At 44.9% G+C, this 25,150-nt stretch overlaps 1 protein-coding gene across 1 annotated transcript in view; it reads left to right on the top strand.

Moving 5' to 3' along the window:
* The window catches only part of LOC115408633 (rho-related GTP-binding protein RhoA-D), a 644,285-nt gene that overhangs the window by 45,760 nt on the left and 573,375 nt on the right, over positions 1-25,150 (top strand). The window lies entirely within an intron of this gene.

Below are 25,150 nucleotides of genomic sequence, written 5' to 3'. Positions count from 1 at the left end.
CACAAGAGAGGTTTTTCAAAATTTGCATCAGAGAGACGGTTGTCTTTGGTTGGAAAATATCTTTGCCGAAACTATAGAGTCTCTTGCAAGCTGCACTGGCGGGGACTCCTGTGTTGTACTTCAGGAAAACCTTCTTCATTGTTGGCAGGTTTTGGAACGCTTTTGTGAGATTTTGTGAGACCCTATACCCTGTTATAGGGTCTGTGCAGCAGGTGTCGCTAGGGGGTGCAGCGTTTGCAGCCTCTAGGAGGGTGGGATCAGCCGGGATGGTGCTGTGCTGCAGGAGGAGGCTAAAGTGTTCCTTCCAGCGCTCGAGGCAGTTGGCTTCAGTTGTGATGAGATTACCGTCAGAATCTTTTACCAAGGCTGTCTTTATGTGTGGACCGTTACGGGCTTGGCACAGTAGGCTGAATACACGACTCAAATTATTGTTGTTGGCCGTGGACTCAAGCTGTCGGGCTTCTGCTTCCCAGAACCTCTCCCTATATTCAGCGATGGCCACATTGCGCAGGCAGTTCAGTCGCCGGTACTCCGTGAGGTCGCCTCGGAGCCGGGCCTCACGTCGTTGGTCAGTGATGTTTAGTGTCCTCTCTGATATCCAAGGCTTTCTCGGGGACGGTCGTGACTGTCCAAGGACATTTTGAGCAGACTGGAGGACACTTCCCTTGAAGGTCACCCAATCTGTCACTGTCGGGGGCCAGGGCATAAAGAGTGCAGCGGATGGAGCGACTGAAGTCTGTGGTGATGTTGGGGTCATTGAGTCGGGAGGAGTCAGGGTGAGGCAGAGTCTTATGCTGGTTGGCTTGGAGCTTGAGCTTAAGCTGGGCCACCAGCAGACGGTGGTCTGTGTTGCCAAGCTGTGCTCCTCTGTACACCCGGCAGTTGGTGACAAATGATTTCCAGCGTTGAGAAATAAGGATGTGGTCCAGCGCCTTCCTGGTTTTGCCATCTGGGCTGTACCACGTCCAGAAATGGATTTGTTTCTGAGGAAACCAGGTGTCATCAACGCAGAGGCTGTTATGGTGGGAGAGCAGGATGAGGCGGTTGCCATTGTCATTTGTTTTCCTGTCGATGAAGGTGGTGCCAACAGGTGAGCCGGGGGACCGATCGCTGCTGGATAGAGTGGTGTTGGCATCCATGAGAATGATGGTGACGTCATGTGGTGGAGCTTGGCTGACAGCCTGGTGGAGTTGGTCGAAGAAAGCGTCCTTCACATCCTCATCAGCGACATCCGTGGGGGCATAGGCGACAGCTACTGTCATCTTGCCTTGGTGGTGGAGGAAGCGAGCAGAAAGTAGTCTGTCGCTTAGAGGTGTCCAGCTGATGAGGGACACCCGGAGGGCTTTTGGAATGGCAAAAGCCACCCATAAAGGCCGGTTCGGCTCTCGGGGCATTTCCAGATGTAGCAATGGTCGCCTGCTGTTGTTTCGCCGTTACCTTGCCATCGGACCTCACAGAGCCCTGCCAGGGAGATGTTGTAGCAGCAAAACTCTCGGGACAGCAGGGTGGCAGCTCCGGGGCGAAGGAGTGTCTGGACATTCCATGTGGCAACACAGGTCCTACGATGAAGGTCAATCCGTACTCGTTGGTCAGGGGAAGGCTGGGGTCCGTTACCATGAGGGTCAGCCCGGCTTCTTTCTCTGGTCAGTTTTGTAACGAGGGGGTTTCTCCTGGGTGGGTTGTTGGCCCTCCGCAGGATGGCCGGTTGGTGGGGCTGCCACCTCACAGCGTACTGGCACGCTGGGGTTTGTAGTCGGAGTTGCCCTTCTCCTAGACAGACTGCTTACCAAGGCTAACGAGCTCTGTCTAAACCAGTTAACTTGGGGCCTTTGACTCAGTTTGTTAAGCCCACTGTTACCAACCTTGGTGTTAAAATGGACCATAAACTCAACCTTGATAAGCGAATTAGTGCTGTTTTGAAATCAAGTTTTTTCCATCTGAGACAACTCGCTAAGGTAAAATCTTTCCTCTCAAGACACAATTTTGAAGTATTGATTCATGCTTTCGTTTCAACTCGGCTGGACTATTGTAACGCTCTTTATGCTGGCATTGAGGAGAGTTTACTCAAGCTTCTGCACCTCATCCAAAATGCCACAGCTCGCCTTTTAACTGGCACACGAAAATACGACCACATATCGCCAGTATTGTCATCTCTTCATTGGCTACCTGTCCGCTACCGGATTGATTTTAAAGTTCTTTTACTTGTTTTCAAATCTTTAAATGGTCTTACCCCACCATATTTGTCTGAACTGTTGGTGCCTTATGTGCCGGGATGCTGCCTTAGATCAGCAAACAAGGCTCTACTCACGGTTCCTGACACAAATCTCAAACGTAGGGTTTACCGAGCGTTTTCTACTTTCGGTCCCAAACTGTGGAATGATGTACCTCTGCACATAAAGCAATCGGATTCTCTTCCTGTTTTTAAGTCCCGTCGTAAGAATCACTTATTTTCTTTGACGTTTAACTAGTGTCAGATTGTATTTTACTGAAAAGTTGTCAGTGTTGTCTTATTAATATTTTCATGTCTATTTCTATTGTTTTTACTTTGTGTTTGTACAGCACTTTGGTCAACACTGTTGTTTTTAGTAGTGCTTTATAAAAAAACTGGATTGGATTGGATTGGATTGTCTACCCCGGTTTGGAGTCAGAGTTGTCCCTCTCCTAGGCTATTGTTGGGGACACATTAATGGAAATATTAATGTGAAGGACCCAGGCCTTTTCAGCAGGCCACAGGCCCTTCAAGACATGACCCGTAGTCATGTTGTCTGCGAATACTGTCCCCCTTCACAGAGGAGGCATGACCCCTGCTGTGGTGGAGACGCAGCAGACTTTGAAGCTCTCTAGAACAAAGGAGAGAAACTTCTTCCCCCAGCAGGAAGCCAGACCCGCCATCTTGTCCCACAGAACCTGAAATGGCTGCCCTCCATTCCCATGTGCTCAGAACAAAGAAACCCTCACGTAATGGCCACTCATCTCTCCTCACAGCGGAAGAAACCACATAAGGGTGCAATACCACCGCCAACCTCACGAGGGCGCTTGTGAGGCTCCTCCCCAGAGCAGAGGAGGGAGGACCCAGATCACCATCTGATTGGCCAAGCAGACCATGGGGGCGGGAGCTCCACCCGAAAGTCAAACAACGTCACCAAGACGCCATCTTTAGGTCAGCTTAAGTTTACTGTCTAGGTAGGACGTGCGCAGTGCGTCTCTCCCACGGACTAAACCCGGTACCGAACTGACCCGCTGGTCGGGACGTTTTGGTTTCGGGACCAACTCCCCTCCTTCACCGGTGAACCCCTTTTTCCAGCGGAGCAGAACGGCAGGGACTCCCCTGAAGTGGACCGAAGACACCAGCGTAACTGCACCGCTACAGCCCCGCTCCTGCTGCAGAGCCACGGCTCAGAGCTCCTCCGTTCTCCTCCCCCCGCAGCTGACCTAGAACCAACTGAGGGCCCGGACTGGAGAACCGGACGCCTCTTTTCCTCCACATGGACCCCTCCAAGAGGCAGATTCTGTTGGACGCAACAGAATCCAACCGAGATCAGAGCGACGGCTTTGATCTCCCCACCGAAATCGCCGTATTTCGCCGACCACAACACAGACGCCAAGCTTCAACCGCTAAATCCTCAGCCACACAGAGGTGAGCCTTGGGCAGGCTTTAGGCAGACGGATAGGAATGTAATTCATGCATTGGCTTTTATTAATGAACGGACTGAAGCTGTTCATTATTGTGTGACTGTGTATCTTTCTTTCTCCATCTCTCTCCTCGTGTGCACGTTCACGAGCACGCGCTTCCTCCTCACAGATCAGACCTGCAAGATGCCGGTTAGCCGTGCATCTGTGCGTGTGAGATAGGAAGACAGGCTCATCTTTCTCCGCCTTTCCTCTTTACTAATCCGAGAGTGGTAGGTTAAACCAGCGCGGTAGACCTCGAGTCGAGAGCACGCGCGCGCGCCGCTCGCGCACCCGCTCGCTCGCCCGCCCGCTCGCTCCCCCCTCGCTCTCGTCTCGTTCTTTCTCTCTCTTCCCCCTCCCTCTCTCTCTCATCTACACAGGCGTGGATCACGGGGTCCACAGATCCGCCGCCCGTCGGGTGTTCCCTCATCCTCTCTCTCTCCCTCTCTCTCTCTACCGCGCATGCGGACACCCACGTGCCAACTCGTCTGCGATCCGGCCACTCACGAACACCCGAGTGTGACCAGAGTCACGCCTACTTCGTGAGTGACTCAGGATCGACTCCTCCTGTCGCTTCCGGTGGCCACTCCGCCACACACACACCCACACTCACACACCCCTCCTCTTCCTCCAGGAAGAGGGACCACACAGCCGACCCCATCGGGCCACGCTCAGAACAGGTTAACTTCCCCTTCCTGTGTGTCTCCAGACGCTCTCACACACGCGCACACACAGACACACACACACACACACACACACACACAGAACTTGCAAGTTTTGAATGTTCTTTTTGTTGATTAGATGTGTTAATTAGTAATAGACATTGTTAATAAATGCTCATTAACTGAACTGAACATTCAGGCTTCTCTTTTTGGTGGTCTTGTGACAAATGTCCTGGTTGTAACAGTCTATGCTCGATCTCACACCTTCTCTGATAATTTAACGGTGTTTATCCAAAGATTAACCACCAGCTTAAATTATCTTTCCATCTTTGAGACTGAAAATTGGTAATGAATGTTCCTCTGACGAGGTGGTGCCCCGGAATTATCAATTAAATAACCCACAGGTTTATTTAATGCATAATTCACAACTTCCCTCAGCTCATTTTCTGTAATTTACCCATTTCCAGTAATTGGTCATTTGTGGCATTGTTGATTAATTAGTAACACCTTGTTAATCAATAAGTTAATGGTTAAATCACTCTGTGGTCTACTCCATTCCCAAATAGCTGATTATTTAACATTGTTAACGAATAAATAACCATTTATTCTGATTAATAATAATTGATGTTGGGTTAAATTACTGGGTGCTTCACTTTAAACAGTTTATTATGCCGTAATTGATTGTTATTGGTGATCCACTGTGAATGACCTGCAATTATTAATTTTTAAATCAAAATTTACCGAAATTAACAAGTAACTAAATTACTTAAAGTAATCCATTATTTCCAGTAATCAATACTTTAGTAATTTATTCCCAATTACCAATGGTAAACCCCAACACTATTTTGGTCCACAGCACCCTATTCTGTTTTATTCAGGTGCAACCCCCCCGAAGGAGGGCACCCCTATCCACCACCCAGCGGACGCGCCTCTACGCCGTATTGCCCCAGCATGAGGAAATTTTTTCCTGTTTTTACACTTAAAAAAAATTTTGTTCAAATTTTCACTTGCAATAAGTAGTAAAATTCGTCCAAGGAGAAAGTTTTTTTATTATTATTATTATCATTACTACAAGCAACAAAACAAAAAAACTTGCTCCGTGGACAAATTGTTATACTTATTCTAAGTGAAAACTGAAGTATGGTTTTAAGTTGAAAGAGACTTGTTTTGACTAGAAATTACATAGTATGACTTGGAACAAGACTGATAGTGCCCAAAAAATCTGAATAAAACAAAATATTCATATTATTTTGACTTAATCTATTCTTTTGCTCTCATCTAATTTATGAATACAGTGAAGTTAAACAGTAGTATCGAAATTCTCTAAACATTGTATAGTCAGATACAAATCTGCATGTCTTGAGTTGTATCCTGAATGTCAACCATTAATAGTAAACTCCCATCTTGCTCTCTCTCTCATTGAATCAAGTTTCTGCCATATAGCTTATCAGTGTCCTCACGAGAAGACCAAGCTGGACACAGATCTTTCTCACATGAGATGTTCATTCACACAACACAAGAGAAGTTTTTCAAAATTTTCATCAGAGGGACGATTCTCTTTGTTCGGAAAATATCTTTGCCGAAACTATAGAGTCTCTCGCAAGCTGCACTGGCGGGGACTCCTGTGTTGTACTTACGGGAAACCTTATTCATTGTCAGCAGGTTTTGGAATGCTTTGTAAGATTGGTTTCAGCTGATTGCAACGAGCTGTCGACTTTGCTCAGATGTGTTCAACTTCACCCCATTGATGATGGCATCTACCAGTGGGTCACAGTGATGCAAATTCATCTCACACTTAATTTTGTCCATCTTCTCAAGGAAAATCGAGATCGCTGGCACCAACAGTCCTGCGTAGTGCGTTTTTTCGAGACTGTCCTCCCCTAGTGAATGATCACAGTGGTCGTTAATTCATGACTCAAATTACGACCACGGGGTACATTTTAAACTCAAGCGTCCCCTAGTGACTGTATAAATAATGTCACAGACACCACGGTCTGACGGAGTTTTTTTGTTTGTTTTTTTTTTAGCGGAGTGAGTTGTACTTAATAATTGCATTTGACTGCAAATACAGTTCTCTGCATTGAATGACTTCACTTTTATTTTCAAAACAGAACAAAACCTTTAAATTGTTTCTGAAACAGATCAGAAGCCACAATATGAGCCACAATAACAAACAAACCTATAGGATGGAGAATTATCTGTATTGTAATTTACACAGTGCTTCTCTTGAGTCAAATATACTCTTTATCTTCAAGGTTTCCACTCTATTTATGGATGTGATCTGCAGTTTTTTCGTTCCTACGTGCCTTCTGACAGCGTTCTCTGCAGAGCTATCGCTCCGCTGCGTCCTTGACAACCAGTCGCGGTTGTTAAGGACTCTGACGTCCGACCTGGAAGGAAGTTGATGTGTGTCACGGACTGCTTTTTTTTTTTTTTCTTAAAGAACGAAGTTTTGCTTTTTAGCTAATAATGATTGCCCACAAATATTCTTCTTTGCATTAAATAACAACAGATTGTGTGATTATGGTAACTGACAGGTTAGAGGTGTAGAATGTGCCTGAAGCTTCATGTTTGCTGTTCTGTTTGAACCGACTAGCTGAGCTACAAGCAATGGGAGGTGTGCTCATGTGACTAGGCCGCAAAGAATCATGGGAATCGTAGTGCAAAGAACACGGATGGTCTCATATGCACAATAACCTGCCGCGTCCGTCTCATATGCACATCTGTTCGGCGGGAGTATGCACCAGATCAAATGGACGACATCTGCCTGAAGCCCTGGGCCAAAATCATCTCATAGACTGTCAATGGACAAAAACCCATTGATTTGGAGAGCGGGATTGTTGGTATCACGAGAACACAAGATCTTGCTGGAATTGCAACATCGAGGAGCCACACGGTCACTGGCAAATCACAGAAATAAATTTGGAGCGATGTATTTCTTCTCAGTAACTATCGACCCATAAGTAACTCCCTGCCATCTCCAAGGTCTATGAGAAGGTTATAGCTGAGCAGCTCATCCAACATCTTGACGCAAATTGTTTATTAAATCCTTTAAAATTTGGTTTCAGGAAAAACTATTCCACTGAAATAGCTTGTGGGTATTTCCTGGAAGAAATTAAATCAAGTCTAGACCAAGGAGGGGTAGTTGGAGCAGTTTTCCTTGACTTGCGGAAGGCGTCCGACACGGTAAACCACAACATCCTCCTTACTAAATTAACACACTTGGGACTGTGCCAGCATACAATACCTGCATATAATACTTGCATCATACCTGCATAGTAGACAACAATGTGTCAGAGGGAATAACACCCTATCCTCTCTTAAAAACTGTACTGTGGGTGTCCCACAGGGCTCAATCCTTGGGCCCCTACTGTTCAGTTTATACATAAACAAACTTCCTTCTGTGTGTGGTGTAAAGATTAGAATGTATGCTGATGACACTGTCTTGTTCACTCATGGGCAAAGTGAAACTGAGGTTGCCATGAGACTGACTGCAGAGATGCAAAGAGTTGTGACTTGGCTTCAGAGTTCTTGTCTAACGCTTAACCGCTCTATTCTTACTAAATACAAGAGCTTATGTTTTGAAAACTTAATTATCTTTACAAATCTCTGTTTACTGTTTAAGGTTCTTCGTGGTATGGCTCCTCCTCTGAGAAGTTTCATTTCTTTAACATCAGAAATAATAATAATAATAATAATAATAACAATTACAGGGGTGGCTTGGTCACTCATGAAAGCAGAGGGTGGGCAGAACCTCGAGACAGATTAAAAAAAACTCTCTTTCAAAACTCCGGACACGAGCTGTAAGTCACGTTTTAGTAAAAAGTTTGAGGCTCTCCATAGGGATCCATTTGTCCGGTGCCCCCATTCTTCTTCTTCTTTGGAAGTGCAAACTGCCACCTCCTGTATCTCTTGGTGAATGTGTCCCGGCGCCCTCAAAATCAGGAAGTGTTATTCATACAGAAATACCAAGAAAAATTATAAAAAAGAAACAATGTAATGCCTTTTATATGCACAACAAGGCTGAAAATACAATATTTTACACGTATATTATACATAGAAATTATACACTCAAAGTTTTATATTTTCTGAAAATTGTGTAGACTGATTGTACTGACTGACTATAGACTAATGTGGGTGGCGCCCCAGCGCCTCCTATTGACCAGCCGCCACTGTGAATCTCACATGAGATCTTTGTTCAAACAAAACGAGAAGTTTTTCAAAAATTTGCATTAGAGAGACAGTTGTCTTTGGTCGGAAAATGTCTTTGCCTAAACTATAGAGTGTGTCGCAAGCTGCACTGGTGGGGACTCCTGTGTTTTACTTCAGGAAAACCTTCATTGTCGGCAGGTTTTGGAACGGTTTTGCAAGATTGGTTTCAGCTGATTGCAAGTAGCTGCCGACAGAACTGTTCTTCTGTGTGATGGGAATTATCCAGTTAGTTTGTCGGTGTCATCTGTTAGGTTCTCGCACTCTTTCTGCGTGGACTCATCAGATTGTGTTTCACACAGTTGTACTTCTGCTTTCAGGCTTCTTCAGCGTTCTTTTCACCAGGGATGTCCATCAGTCTGAACACAGGGTGAGCCGCAGAGGCTGTGAGCAGCCTGACATTTAAAAAAATGTATCCAAACCTCTTCTTCACCCCATCGATGATGGCATCTACCAGTGGGTCACAGTGATGCAAGTTGATGATGCACAGTGATGCACAGTGATGCTTCACCTTGTCCACCTTCTCAAGGAGAATTGAGATCGCTGGCACCAACAGTCCTGCGTAGTGCGTTTTTTTCAGACTGTAGCACATCAACAGCCTTGGCCAGAGGCACCATAACCTGAAAGATGCACAGAAAAAAGAAGCAATTTCTTAAACATAATGAGAATGGTCATCAATGTATGTCATCTGGAGGCATCCAGTACCAAATGTGGCGCCTCAAGCTGCGGTGGCTGCCATTCAGTGACCAGCAGGTAATAAAACATCTTATCAATCAAGTATGGCAGTGTTTACACAACAAAAAAACAAAAACAAAACTCTCTCCTCTAGTCTGTGTTGTCTCTCTACCCCCTGCTGGACATCTGACGTTGGAGCTGGAGTTGGTGTTTTGAAGCCTCCTGTCCTCATCTGTCTTCACCAAGTGGATCTCTGTCTTCTCTGTCTGTCCTCTGCCTTTCTCTGACCCTATCCCCTCACCTCAAACGGAATAGCAGAAAGCCGTCACCTCTGGCCTGGTTCTGTAGGTTTCTTCCTTTAAAAGGGGAGTTTTTCCTTTCTACAGTCACTCATGCTTGCTTATGTGGAACTTTTATGGTTTCCCTGTAAACGCAAGAGTGTCCTCTACTTCTATACAGAATAAAATACATTGACATGATTTATGGATGGTCAAGCTGTTCCTGGTCTTGGTCTTGTTCAGTCCCACCACAGAAAACACGCTGCATCTGCATCGGAGTTGGGTAGGACAAGGATCAACCCTGCAATGGTAGCAAACTTCTGGAACAGGCTTAGCCCCATCATCTGTGAAGACTGAACAAAGAACAGTGGGAATAAGCTCTTAAATGTTACAGTTTCTGTTTTTCCCTTTGACTGAATCAGTAAACAACAAATCTGTTCTTGTTCTGTCTTTCCTGAGGCTGTTTTGATCTTGATAAAACCTGTTCCCTTTTTCCTCCTGCTTCTGCATGGCAGCTGCTGAAGTTTCCCGGTCAGGATTTGAAGTGTTGAGACAGTAAAAAAGAGCTGATGGTGATTGAGGAAGGAAGTCACGGCTGGCCAGGCGCACACAGCCTTGTTCTCAGCCTTGAAAGCTCATAATAATGGTGTCTGCATTCCAGTGCTATCTGTGGATGCTTGTAGCTCACCGGGCTGCACATCAATCTCAAGGACTCTTCCAGATACTGCCAAGGACAGAGTCCTCCCTTTACACATATTGAGGAAAAAAAAAAAAGGTCAATGCTTCTCAGAGCACCGTAACACAATCGTTTATGCACAAAAGATTGGTGCAGCTTCTAAAACCCGAGAAGGAGAGAAAAACTGAGAAAGATATAAATTACATTTTTTTGGTAAGGTCATGTACAGTGGAATCTGTAGAAAGACAAAGATGTTTTTCTTTACATCTTCCACACAAAGCTACAGTTTTTAGTTTGGTTTCACATGTTTACAGTAACAAACAGAATTATAGTCACATAAAAAACACAATCCTTGTACAGAAAGCAGGTTTATGCCTCTCATCCTTCCACTTTTCATTTTTTGATTCTGTCATTTATTTAGTATTGTTTGTGTATCAGTGTTTCTTCTTTGTCCATCTCTGCTGTTTTCACACATGAGACATTTTCCTGTAACCTCATCATGAATAAAATTAAATCATTTTGATCAGACTGACTGTGATTCACAATTTGAAACAAAAGCATAACAAACTCCTGCAAACTGACTTTGGATTTGCATTTGTTTAAGTTTGACTTTTCCTTCATTTGCATCTTCATGATTGAGATTTTTTTTTTATGCTGGAAATTTTAAAGCAGATGATTTTGGTTTTGCATTATCTTATCACACCCGATTGATCGCCTTAAAAAGAAAGACTGTTTTTGAGTCCTTCAGTTCCCATCAGCCTTTTTTTCTTGTGCCTTGAATTCACTTTCGACTATCAAGCTGATTCACTTTTAGGGTGAGTGATTTCCTAATAAGCACATTTTCATGTTCGGGGGGAGACTGATTAAGGAAGCGTTGTGTCAGGAAAAGTGAAACACAGACTCCTCTTTGCTTTTCTCCACCAGGCCTGAATCAGTCTGTTTGACACCAAATGATAGAGAAAAACAGATGATAAAACTGAGACGTTCCACTAAAATATCGATAGAAGTGTCGGTGGAGGAGGGGCTTGTTGGTGTTTCGGTGTAATTTCTAATCCTGATGCCTTTGTCGAGGTTCACCGCAGCCTTCCTGCATTCCTCCCTCTCTCTTGAGCTCAGCGCTGCTTCCCTGGCCTGGACTAGTTCTCTGGTAATAATGGTTGGGGAATGTTTTCACCTGTATCCTCATCAATGTCACATTGTCCATGCAAAAACTGATGGTGGTGTCATGAAGGCGGACCCCGAGTAACAGGTTCAACCTGGGACCGAGAGAGACTGGGTCAGACTTGTGTTAGGGTGAACTGAAGGGCCAGAGACGGAGGTGGAGGAACTAGAGAAGAGACAGACTTGAGACTTGTTGTACTTTCATGAATAAATATAATATTGAATGTTGATCTGCTGTTGTCAATCTCTCCCAACATTGAGAATGATCAGTAAGGAAAAATAAGTCTATCAATGGGAAAGTCTTCTTAAGCTCCAGAGATGGTCTCGTATTTTGCCCTTCCTTGTTTTAATGTTCACATCCTTATAAAATCTGGGGAGCGCAGTCTTTAAGTTGGTGTGGTTAAAGTTTCAAGCTATGATGAAGAAGTCCCCTAGGTTTTATTCAGCTGATGCTGCAGGTGCAGGGATTTTCCCTTAGCTGTGACTTTTGTTAGTTTAGCCTCGCCTGATTGAGTGTTTGAGGGAAAAGATGTAGAACACACTTGGAGGGGGTTGGTAATGCTTTTCATGTTGGACAGTTTCAGACCGTTGTGGCTTCATCAGTCTGATCTGCTCTGTAAATCTGTGAATCACCAAGCTAACATGGTGGTGGCTGCTGTGATTTCCACAATAGCTGAATGCTCAGACTTCCTTTGAATCATGATCTGCAACAGCTCTGACAAAAAGTTATCTTTTTATTCCGTTTACTGAAGAAATGGATTTAAGTTAAATAAAATGTCTCCCGTTGGTCATTTAGTGTGTGTTTCCCTGTGAGGGTGTTTTGAACTCAAGTCAGCTGCACGTCCGTTGGCCGTGCTTCAAACGGTCGGAGGATTGCAAGGTGACACAAACAACCACAAATATACAAATAGTCTAACACAAACAGACACATACCGATGCAACAACTCCAAAGAAACATTTACATGTCTCAAGTGGGGTGGAAAGTTTTTCCAAGTCTGTACAGAGGCCCTTTGTCTCCTGACAATCCCCTGTGATCTGACACTCCGTGATATTTTTAACTGAAATAAAAACAGGAAACAAAGATTCTAACCACTGATTTTCCAATGAAATCATTTGAAAGCTGTTTGAGGAACCTGTTGTGGAAAAAAACAAACAAACAAACAAACAAACAAAGATTATGGTGGTGAATCTGAACTTGTTCCACTGTATGCAGTTTTGTTTTTGTTTTTTACTTTCAAACCTTGGCCACTAGGAGGAAACACAGACTCATTTTTACTGGACGCACCAGCTGATCCCAAAGACGGAGAATTCCAACTGTGAGCACAGTGAAGGAAAAGTTCATCCTCCTTGCCAGAGGAACAGACTGTTTTGGATTATTTAGTGACTTATCAGAGTTGGAACGAACTGAGTGTAAACTGAGCCTATTGAACCGACGTGCGCCTTGTTTTTCAAATCAGTATTTAAGGAATAAGTGTCAATGATCTTGTATTGGGATGTTGTAAATTGACTTTCTTCCTTGCCTGTAGCTTCCAGGCAGCCGGTTATCAATGTCAGCTGTATAGTGTCTTGATTATTCCTTCCCGAACCTATTCGCTCACTAAAATCAATGTATCCCTACCTTCTCCACACCACTAGGGTAGTGTGGAAGCTTTAAGCTGTGGTTACACTCTACCTCCCTCCACTACCCCTGTCCACCCTCCAGGTTTGGGGAGGATTCTGGGTATTTCATTCTCCTTGGTCACTCTCTGCTCACTGGGCCGGGGGGAGGCCTGCAGCTGTGGATCCCCTGCCCAGTTCACAACCCAGGCCTGATAATCCCTGTTTTATTTAGCTTTATTTATTTATTCCGTATACATATATACTCTTGTAACTTAATTTTGTTGTGCTTGTTTTTTGTGTGTTCTTTTTTTTTTGTTTAAAGCAATGCAATATGTTCAAAACTGTGACGCATTTGTAATGTAATGGAGTCTGGTGGTTCTGTCTTATTCTGTGCATGATGCGGTGGTGGCGGTGGCTGGGGAGTTGGCTGATTCACGACAGCTCTGTGTGTGTGTGTGTGTGTGTGTGTGTGGTTGTGTTATAATCATTGTTGTGTTTTTGTATTTTTAGTTCTGCTTAGTTTTTCTTACTAATTCATTGCATTATGTTTTGCCCTTCATTATGCCATGCTCTTTATGTTAATTGTCATTTATTACAGAGGAACCCCTTGAAAACGAGATGGTGCATCTCAAGGGGCTACTCCTCTATAAAATAAATGTTAAATAAATAAATAAATACTTATTCAGTAGTCATATTCATGAAAAATGTTGAACATAAACTTTAAACTAGATCAGATTAGCCAGGGTTATCTTTGGCAATGTTTTCATTCTATGTTTTTGCATTTTTCAAATGAGTTGTTTTAACAGGTTTACGTATTTCAGCTTCTTTTAGTGTTTTATTAGTGTTGTAATGTGAATCACTTCTGTTATAATTTCATGCCTTATCACTCACTATGAGCAAATTTGATGAAAAGTAAATGTTTTGTCTCAAATTTAATTCACATGCAGCCATCCAGAGGTGTCAAGTAATCAAATATTTGCACCTCATTTGAAATGCTTAAGTATATTTAGAGGATACGCCTGACCAGAAATATCTGCACATTCTTTTTCTCACATGATCAAAACTGGTTTGTTACCATACACTTCCAGTAAAACGAATAAAAACAGCTGATACTAATAGTCATTGACACTGAAAGTTCTGGATATGAAAAAAAAAAAAAAATCATTTAAATCAAATCCTCCATAACAGATATTTGAATGTGATGCGGCTGGCAGCGTCGGCAGTGAGCGTGATGGATAGGCTTGGAGGGTACACGCTGTGTTACGATGCAAAATACCAAACAGAAAGCTGGCCGTGACTCGGGCAGAGCTGCACAGAGAAGTCCACACCAGGAAAAACCTAAGGAGTCTCTATCAGTCTGGTGAATGGCTGTCAGTGCACGATCAGCGCTGGAATGCAGTTCTAATAGTTCCAGTATGTTTGTGTACATGTGCATCGATGTCAGTGTCTCCACCGACCGCCTCTCACACCTCTGTGTGTGTCCTGAAATAAAGCAGCCCAACAACCAGAGCTGTGTGTATGTTTGTTCTGGTCAGTGTTTGCGTTGTGCGTGCGTCCGCTGGTGTGTTCGTCAGCCTCCCGTCCACCGCGTTCAGCCACTTCCTGCCAGACTGCGGCTTGACTCAGCAGTCCGGCTTGTCTTACTGTAGCGGCTGTCATCTCAGTCAGTCACCCTCCCTGTGTCCTGGAGGCCACGACCCTTGTGGCAGTAACCCGGAAAACAACGCTATTTCTGTGTGTGTGTGTGTGTGTGTGTGTGTGGCGTGAACTGATAGTGTGTTTATCAAACGCCGTGTCGATGCATTGCGTGTTTGTCCGCATGTGTGTCAGTGACCCGGAGAGAAAGCAAGGCCAAGAAATGGCCGACTTAAACGGCCGCAGCTGCGTTTCCCCAGTAAGGGGGTGTTTTAATGGAGGGACATTATGGGCTGGAGCACAGGGTAATGACCGCTTTGGCTGTCGGAATGCCTTGATCTTATCACCATGGCAAGAGGGGATGCTCCCACTTTCTGATGGTCTAATAGCCCCTGCTCTAATAGACAGGCAGCGCGGGCCACTGGGGTCACCCGGAAACACAGACCTTCCCACACACGCCCACAAACTCATAATGCCGCCCTGCAACCCGAGACCCTCGTGCCTGCTCTTGTGATGACACACAGTGCGTCCGCTCAAATGGCATCGATCAACGCAGGACAGGACTGGCGATGCAGGTTCATCTGACATTTCATTCAGAATATTCTACTTTTCTGTCCTCGTTCTCGCTCCACACCTCCCTGCAGGGATCTTGGTTTGGGAAGGTTTGGCATATTGACGCTATCTGTTAGCATAATATCTCTCAGTAATCAAAAACACACTCAAGTAGACTTTTGAGATTTTGCACAACATGCTTTATTGTAAAGATGCAGTAAAAAACAATCTCTCGTTGACATGGTCTGGTCTGGAATAATGACACAAATGATGGATAAAACATCAATGCAACAATGACAATGTTTATTTTTTGTCTCACTGGATAGATAAATAATGGTCTGAAAAACTAGTATGATAGATAACAATATGTATGAGCTCTGTGCTCTGCCTCCAATTTTGCCAACAAGATCAATTAAGGCAGAATTTTTTTCTCACTTTTTGTGTTTTGGTGTTTTCATTGTGTGCAGATTAGAAGTGATGAAACTCTGTGGATTAGCACAAGACTTTCTCTTGGAAATAAGCATGATCAAATGCAACACAGCAGAGTAGCCTTCTTTTCAATATACCAGTCAATTTTATTGAATGCTTGACAAAAAAAAAAACAAAAAAAACAGTGATTTTCATGAGATAAGAGCCTATGGAGCCAATGTGAAATTTTCAATGGCTGTGCAAAATTACATTATGACAAATTATATAAGAACATCATCTCAAAATACGTTGTTTCCCATAAATACAGCCTACATATAAATATTTAATGGAATAACTTCAGCATTAATCCTTCTTTTAAAACCAGGTTTTCAGTGCATCAAATATTTAACAGCCACTCGTTTTGACCATATGATGCTACAACAAATGGTAAATATTGTATATTTCATTTATAAAGCACTTTCTCACTGTTTCACGGCCCCAGAGTGTTTTCCATTGTTCATCACATTCATACACAAGAACTTATTGAAAACGCTCCCACCTATCCCTGTAGATGGGCAAAAACACAACTTTCCAGAAACAATGTTACTGCACATGTGCTCCTCTGCTTCAGCAAATGGTTGTTCTGCACATGCACGATTTGATGGACGATAACAATGGGAGCCTCGAGAGTGACGTGACAGCAGCATCCGATAGTCCGACAACGAGAAACCTCCATCGTTTTTAATGTTTCTGCCATTGACCTGTGAACGTGTTAGATATGAACCCTAAACCTGAAATTCATGTAGTCCATTGAGTTTCTCCTCACACTCAGTTTCTCCTTTTGGTCAATGTAACTCACCCAGGATTCAAACCCGGCTCCCTCACATTCAAGGTCACAGCTCACCCAAAGCGTCGCCCCTTCTCTTCACCCTCAGGTGGATAAAGCTTTACAGCTCTGGCACAGGTTCCCTGCAGCTCCCAGCATGCATGTTGAAGCATCGTGCAGGCAGCAGGTTTGACTGAACACTCGTAGCGTCCTGTTTTGGCCCGTGTGCTGCATGTTTGACACCCCTGTTCAAACTCCGACCAGTTGAAGCAGGAGGCAGTGAACGCTGTTTTCCTCCCTACAGGATGTGTCGCCGCCACTGAGCCCTGCTCCTGTGCGATTGTGGACTATAATCTCTTTATTGCTAAGCGTTGTGAGATGACGACGTCGTTCTACTTGGCGAACCACAAAATAAATTGGATCGAATCGAAAGAAGCCAAGGGAACAGATGAGGGGAGAACAGGAGCCAGATAAGAGCTTGTTGAAAAGCTGTTTGCAGAAGAATGGCCTGTCACTGTTTTTGGCACCCTCGCACATCCTCGTACCCGTACGCCCTCCCAAATCTCGCACATCGCAGCCGAGTGTATACACGGACAAATCCTATAAGTCCATTTGAATACCACGACAGTCTTCTTCTAATCTGTTTGTTTGAAATTTGTGATGAATCTGCAATTTTAGGCAGACCCAACGTGAGCCTTATCCTCACCTATTTGTCCCTGTTAAGGCTCCAGTTATTTCTCAGCACACTTGGTTGTGTGCCAGCGACGGAGTGTGTAGATGTGTGTGTGTGTGTGTGTGTGTGTGTGTGTGTGTGTGTGTGTGTGTGTGTGAACGCCGCTCTTTATCTCACTCAATGAGTGAGTGGAGGTTGGTTGTAAGGCCATCTGTCCTTCTCAGACACCTAATCTGTCACTGTCACTGTTTGTTCGGCCTGCACACACACACACACACACACACACACACTCACACACACACCTTATTGACACTATCCATGTACGTTAAAATTAATACCTCTCAATTAATGACAGTTTTTTTTAAGACCAAAATATAATCAATTAATCCTGAAACTCAACACATTTTTTTTCTCAGTCGGTCCCCAGTTTTGTCCCTGCCATGACGGGCAGACAGACAGTGCTCAGGGTGAGAGCTGCGTCTCTACTGAAGTGTCCCATTGAGTCTGCTGAAGTGGACTTATCTCCCTCCAGCCCCTCTCGCGTCTACCTCATTCCTGAATCCAGACAGGACTGCACGCCACACTCGTCCTGCCCTCCTCGCACCGGAGAGGCCTCTCTCTCTTCAGCGTTTATTCCCACACTCAGACACCCTCAGCCGCAAGTCACGGTGCGCCTCGTGATGCTGAGGGCGACGATCCTGTGTGTGAGCACCGCTGAGTCGATGGTGATGATCTGTGCAGATGCCTCTTCCAGAGCGCTCGCTGGTATCGAGTCGACTGCATGCAAAACTGGAAGACTGAGAGAGAGGCATGAATCAAGGCTGTTTGCTGTTATAGCATGTAGAGTTTGCAAACTGTCCACATCTAAAACATGTATCGAATCATCTGCACATGTACGATACGGTAAGAATTCCCAACTGGCTCTCAAGGCAAAGATTTAGTAAAAGTAAGCTTACATGCAAAGATCTCGCCATGTTCTCCTTGTTTATCTGCCTGTTTCCAAAAATAAAGTTTTTTTTTCCATGCTTTATAGGTGATACATTCAATAATAACAAACTCCCACGGCACTTCAGATAATCAAAACATTTAAAATCTATGAGAAGTAACTTTTGTGCTGTTTGACAGGTTTAAGTATTCACATTCCCTCACACCAATAAAATTTGAGCATATACCTGAGGAAATCATGTGTCACTTTATGCATCACTATTTCGCTCATTAGTTATTAGAAGTCACTTTGAGTGAGTTTCTAAAACATTGTGTTTTTAAAGCTGTTCTTTCTTACCTACAAAATGTTTCTTATGATACAAATTAAATTCCATCAAGATAAAACACAAATAAAAAGGATGATCATTTTCCAACAGGCAGCGATGCGGGAGGTCCTCGCTCATGGACACAACGAAATACTCATTTGAGGCAGCAGTGTGTAAACACACATACACACACACACACACACACACACACACACACACACACACACACACACACACACACACACACAAGCTCAGGACAAACACAAATACTTGAGATTAATACATCAGATTAAACACACCTAGACTAAACAGCTAAATTGAATGTAAAAGTTGTTTCACAGAAACTGTAGGAAGCCACTGTGCCAGTCAGCAATGACCACATAACGTCACACAGAGCTATTGCTCCAGAGGAACAGAACATAAAACAAAGATGCAGTTTATAAAGGATGTTGAGTTTGTTTTGTTCTAACGTCTTGTTGGTTGTGAAATTTGGTATCATTCCATGTGGTTGTATTTTTTTCATTGTGAGGATTTCTCTCATTGCTGTTTACAAGTCTGCTCTTTCACTCTACTTTCAAGTCATTACGTTCCCCCCAGTTTTTTTAAACAGACGATTTCGAACTCAATGGAAAGAAAAATCTACATTCGTCATAAAGCAGACTAGCCTGAGTATACCTAGCCCTCACTCATTCACTTGTTCACTCATTCACTCACTCACTCACTCACTCGCCCGTTAATTCACTCATTGACTCAATCAATCACTCACTTACTTACTCAGTCATTCTTTCACTCAGTCACTTGCTCGCTCACTCACTTGCTCATTCATTCACTCACTCACTCAGACTCACTCATTGGCTCACTCACTCATTGACTCACTCATTCACGCCCACTCGCTTGCTCACTCGCTCAGTTACGCACTCACTCACTCATTTGCTCGCTCACTCACTCATTCGCTTGCTCACTCATTTGCTTGCTCACTCAGTCACTCACTCAATTACCAACTTGCTTGCTTGCTCACTCATGCATTCACTCACTCACTCACTCACAAACTGATTCACTGACTCATTCCCTCACTCGCTTGCTTGCTCACTCACTCACTCACTCACTCACTCACTGACTCACTCACTCACTCACTCACTCACTCACTCACTCACTAACTGGCTCGCTCACTCACTGTCTCGCTCACTCACTGACTCGCTCACTCACTCGCTCACTCACTCACTGGCTCGCTCACTCACTGGCTCGCTCACACACTCGCTCACTCACTGTCTTGCTCACTCACTCGCTCACTCACTGGCTCGCTCACTCACTTACTCACTCACTCACTCACTCACTCACTCACTCACTCACTCCCTCGCTCACTCACTCACTCTCCCTTTCTCAGTCTGGAGTCACAGCAGCTGGATGTTGACATGCTGGCTGATTCCACCGTCAGACGGCCGCCCGCCGCTCCAGCCTGAAACACAAACCATCTCCAGCATCACCTTCGCTCAGGGCGCGCGGCTCCATCAGATTACATGTTCCCCCATGAGGTTGTTGTTGTATGCGGTTTGGCTCGCTCTGCGGTAAACAGCTGTTGGTGTGCGCTTTAGTGTCTGATAAACACATTAGACTTGCTGTTTATTCCCCTCTAAACTATCCCAGTTCAAACACTCGACACATACGGAGCTCCAAGCCAATAATGAGGATGCGAGCATCAGGGTCAACAATATCATGCCGCATGCTCGTGTTTAATGCTTTCTATAGTTATCATTTGGCGGTGACAGGAAGAAAAAAGTCTCGCTATTTTTCTCCATTTATGCACTTATTTGGATGAAGGCTGTGAACATTTGGATATTTGCGCTGTATATGTTGACAGCTATAGTAGTGAATCTGGTGCTGTCTGCTGCTCTGGTTAGAGGAGCAGCATAAATATACGTACATTTAAAATCTTCACTTATCCCCGCTGTGTCCCTCACCTGGAAGCACCCTGCAGATCTGAACTGGATAAAGCAGACGGCATTAGTTTTCTCAGTCGGCAGAGGAAACCTGGCTCAGGACTGGAGTCTTTCGGCATGATTATCCAAAGCGGGCTTGTGTGGACGCTCTATGAGACTTGATTGACTTATCTCCTCACACAAAGTGGGAGGCCCGAGCATAAACAAGCCACTCTGGGACAGGCAGAGGGACAGATGAGTTTCCGTCTGTTGTTTTTGTTACAGCAGCACTTTATTGTAAAAGTGAAATGATATTGTTCCCCTGGCAGCTCCGTGTAAATGTTTTGTACACGGGATTCCTCCGTTTCAAGCTGAGCGTCTGCTCTGTTTACCACTGTTTACTGCGGGACTGAGGCTACTGTACTGTGTCCTCACTTTCGATCGGCTCTCTGTATACTGGTAGAAGCAACGTAGAGGCTCAACACCGCCGCATTGACTCTAATCTAATGAGGAATTCGTCGTAAAGACGCGCACCGGGCGAAGAGAAGCGGAGAATTAAACAACTCCGTTCGGGCCACGTGAGATCGTGCAGCATCTTATTGGGAGATGAGCTGGAGAAAGCTGCACCTCGAAACACAAACAACCCGGTCCGCCACATTCCTCACGCAGGGTGTTTGTTTGTGCGGTGTGAGTTTGGGACTCGTACGGGTAAATTTGTGTGTATTTTTAGTGGTTTGTGTTTTTGAAGGTGAGGAGTCTGGGAGACTGGGAATGAGACGTTTGGCTCGACTCGTGTGATAAACACATCTACTCCACTTGAAGCGGCGGCAAATGCACAGTCATGTTCCAGGTAGACACAAACGCTTGAACCTTTCACCCATTAGCAACATCAAGAGGTTATAACCAGGCCACGTTTTCAGAGCTCCGCCTAATGAAACACTTCATTAGTGTTTTCCACTTTCAATTGTTACAAATTAAAAAAAAAACACAATTAAAAATCTTAACATAATATTCTGTATATTTTGTCCTGTTTTATTTTAGATGTTTGTCCTTGAGATGTTTTATGCAACGCTTTAAGTTCATTTTAAACATTTCAACAGGCAGAACTTAAACACATAGTTAACAGTGATAAAGGAGAACGTGTTCAGTGAGCTTTAAGTGTTTCATTAAGTCTGCTCCTTTAGCAGTAAATTAATTTCATCATGTTCATAGATGTAAACATTTAATGTATAATGTTTATAACTGCATACGCTGTCTGGTTCAGAGTGTTTTTAATTGTGTTTGTATGGAAGTGGGAGGACCGAAGCTTTTCCTGCTCGGAGCCTCGGGCTGTTCAGGTCCGGCCCTGCTTCGTCTGCAGGGATTTCACTTGTTCTGTTTTTTGCAGCCTTTTCATTTTGGTTTATTTAAGTATCATCGTCTTAATTGTACAAGAGAAGTTTATCATCTTGTGTTTGAGATAGCGAGAACAGGTGTATCATATGAAAAAATGTCATTTTAAAGTTTCCTTGTGCATTTTTGTAGAGATGGAGCTTCTTTCTGTGGAGGTGAGCATCGTGTTGTCTAAACTGCCGGATGAGTTCGATCAGCTGGGTAGAGTCAAAACGATGTATGGAGAATGAAGCCGGCATTCAAAACCGCTCCAAAATGTGCAACAAGGCTTCACAGTGATCAGCTAAAAAAAAATGTAGAGAAGGAGAAATTTTCTTCCCCTACACGTGAAACATCTTGCAGAAATGATCCCACTTCTCCACGCGACTCGTCAGACGCTGATTCAAAGCCACAGGAATGAGCAGACTGCAGGTCTGACTGTTGCTGCACGCTAGGGATGACTCAGTGCTATCTATCAGTGTCACTCAGGTGGTCATGGTATCACTGTTCGTGTCAGCATCGGTGTGTGTCAGCTGGCATCACTCACTGGTATCTGCGCCTGCGAGGCCTACACAGTTTGACCCTGACCCTGCGTCTCTCCTGTTTCCCACACCTCTGTCTTGCGTGTGTATTGTCAGCCCGAACCCCCAGATTCCCTGGTATGTTGGTGGAATTTGGACTATTTTTCCAGGTCACTGTTGTTTGTGCCTTGCGAGGTGTGTCAGTAAATTCCCACACAGGGAGGCAGATAAACACACTCACACTGTCACATGCATATACAAACCTTGTCACATTGCAGCCCACACCTTGTACGGTGAAGTCTGGACTCAGCACGCCGACTCTCTCTGCGAGCGGAGTTCCCGATGATTCAGCACGAAATCTGATGCACGTTTCGAAGAAATTAAGAGCGGCGGACTGGTGCTGGGTCGCCTCACACAGGTTTTGCTTTTGAGGAACATGGGAAATTTATACTAGATTTTTTAGAGTAAAAATAATGTTTGGCAAAAACAAAACAGTTTTCCCTGTTATATCGGTAGATTATTGAGACCATTACAAAAGAATGACAGATCAAATGTGGTGATTCGCAAGCAAGGCTTGGGGGCGGTGCACTGTCTGAGCAGATAAATGCTTTCTGTCATAATTCCCCCCTTTTGCCCCTCAAAGCAGAGCAATGAAATTCATACCCATACTCTCTCTCCCTCTACACTCCTCAGGTTGGCAGGTCATGTAAATATTAGTTTGAGCTCCCTAACAAATCTGCACCTCCTGCTGCTCCCACAGCCTCCCGAGCCAAACCTGTTTCCAGCAGTGTTATACCAGCCTAATGCCGAATGCCTGCCGCCCAGCTCATCGCCCAGAGGCAGAGCAGGAGGATGGGAGACGGATGGCAGAGTTGACAGTGGAGACAGCTCACTGTAGGCCAGATTTTAATCCAGCCAAGCAGGTGTTCTTCTGAAAACCTCATTGCTGGCCGGCCGTGGCGGAGAGCAGGGCTGCGTGAGCGAGCTCCCGATGTTCAGGAGGCTTCAGCAGGTGCCGGATCAGCAGCGGTCATTCATATCGCTAAAGGTCCACTGTTGATACGTCTAAACTTTTGTCGCCCCTGACCCCAAATTCTTGTTTCAACCAGTAAAAAAACAATGCGTAAGGTCCTCCTGGCCCGAGGGCGATAAACTCATCCCACACACTTCAACGCTCACAGGCACTTTCTGGTCATGAGCAGTGAGTGACGGAAGCGAAAGGCTTGCTAACGCGCTGAGGTTTTACCAGACAGGTGACGGCTGAGTTCAGGGGGGCACCGAGGGGATTGGCGGGTTGGGTGGTGGGGGTGGTTGGGGGTTTGTTGTCCTGGCCTGCAGGTACGTACATGTGAATATGTGTGCATAACAGATCGCATGGCTGACGCCCGGACCACCCCGAGGTGGAACCCCAGCTTGGTTTTCACCAAAAGACGCCTGCGTCGGAGGAGAGCGGTGGAAGGGAGACGGTCTGAGGGATGTGCGGGGTAATGATGATGAATTGTTGGGAATGTGGTTCTGCTCTGATTACGATCAGCTGATAAACATCCCCACAAGTAACTCTATACATTTCTATCTCCCCGACATCTGCCCATTCAACTCCGTGTCTTCGTTCTCCTCCCTCCTGTTGTTTGTAAATCACAGTCAGCTCTTCATTCGAGGAAACGCATTGCAGTCTCTCTAAAAGGCCAGACGGTGGACCTAGTCCTGTCCGTGTCCGTCCAGTATGTGTGTCCCCGCGTGCATGGATGTGTACGTAATCGGAGCGAAACCCGTTCTCGGCTCTCAGCTTGTTGTTATTTGGCGAGGTGGCTGACATGCATTACAGCCTGGACACAAGGCTGATAAATCTCTGCGACTGTCAGTGCTGAGACACCGGTAAATCTGGTAATGCTCACATATTTAAATTGATGTAAAGAGGTAGGATGTTCTCAGTCTCTTTGCGTGGAGGTGAAAACAGCATAACATACGATGGCCGCTATTACATAACACACTATCAGCCCTCTATAAAACACGCATACAGTAGGTGAAGTGTTTAGGTGTTGATGCTGAACTTGTCACTGAAATGTTTCAGTTTGTAAGTTATCATCCAAACACTCTGTGTGGCTGCGTACTGAGTTAGTCCATGTTTCTTCTCCTCTTCTTTACCTCAAATGCTGCCAGCCAGCTGCTAAGACGAATGATTTGCTGGTGATACTCTTCAGGAGGAATGCTCTCAGCATGGCATCCAGGACACAGATAGACTCTGCCACAGGACACTGGCACTAGAATAGTCTCAGCGACTGGAACGGCTTGATAATATTACCCGGAGGGACAATAAAGCTTATCTTATCTAACGATATTGGCCTCCCAGGGCTATTAAAAGACCACTTCTAGCATGTTGATGGATTTTTTTTTTCAGTGTCAATGAAGTTCGTAGACTGAGAGTTGAATCATGAATCACAGTGATGTGCATCAATCTGATAAAATGCAGCAGAGTATCTGCGTTTGTGTTCGTCTCCTGTGTCCTGATGTGATTTAGATTTAGTCACCAGCATAGCATGAAGCCTTTAAATTGAACTGAAACGGTAATAAGACGAGCGCAGGTTTGCTCTGGTGTGTTTACCTGCAGGTTTTCTCTTGATATTACACTGGTGTGTGTGTGATATCTAGTAGAATTCAGGTTATCAGGAGCCTCCGGACTCTAATATAACGCAGACTGAACCGGGCTGAGAGTCTGGGGAACAGAGGGGGCCGAGGCACAGAAGATTGCTGGAAAGTATTCCCTTTGATAAGCCGGCCAAGAAGCCTTTGATTAAATGTGGTCCCAGCAGGAGCCCACACTGGGCCCTCTGTGGCACGACCATGTCCAATCACCAGCTATCAACAGCCCCGGGTAATTACAGCCATCTAGTCATTAGCCTGGGACCCACCTGGAATTCCACACAGTGAGGGCTGCGATAGGCCCAGCGAGGGGCTGGGGTTGAGGCTGGACCTTTAATCAAACACTTCCCTCCCCTTGACTGATATAACACACCCCGACCTGATCCACACAACATCAGCCTTTGTTACTGATATATTTTGTATTAT

The sequence above is a fragment of the Salarias fasciatus genome, chromosome 20, assembly GCF_902148845.1.
Source record: "Salarias fasciatus chromosome 20, fSalaFa1.1, whole genome shotgun sequence".
Classification (NCBI taxonomy): Eukaryota; Metazoa; Chordata; class Actinopteri; order Blenniiformes; family Blenniidae; genus Salarias; species Salarias fasciatus.
This window is presented reverse-complemented; position numbering and strand designations above follow the sequence as displayed.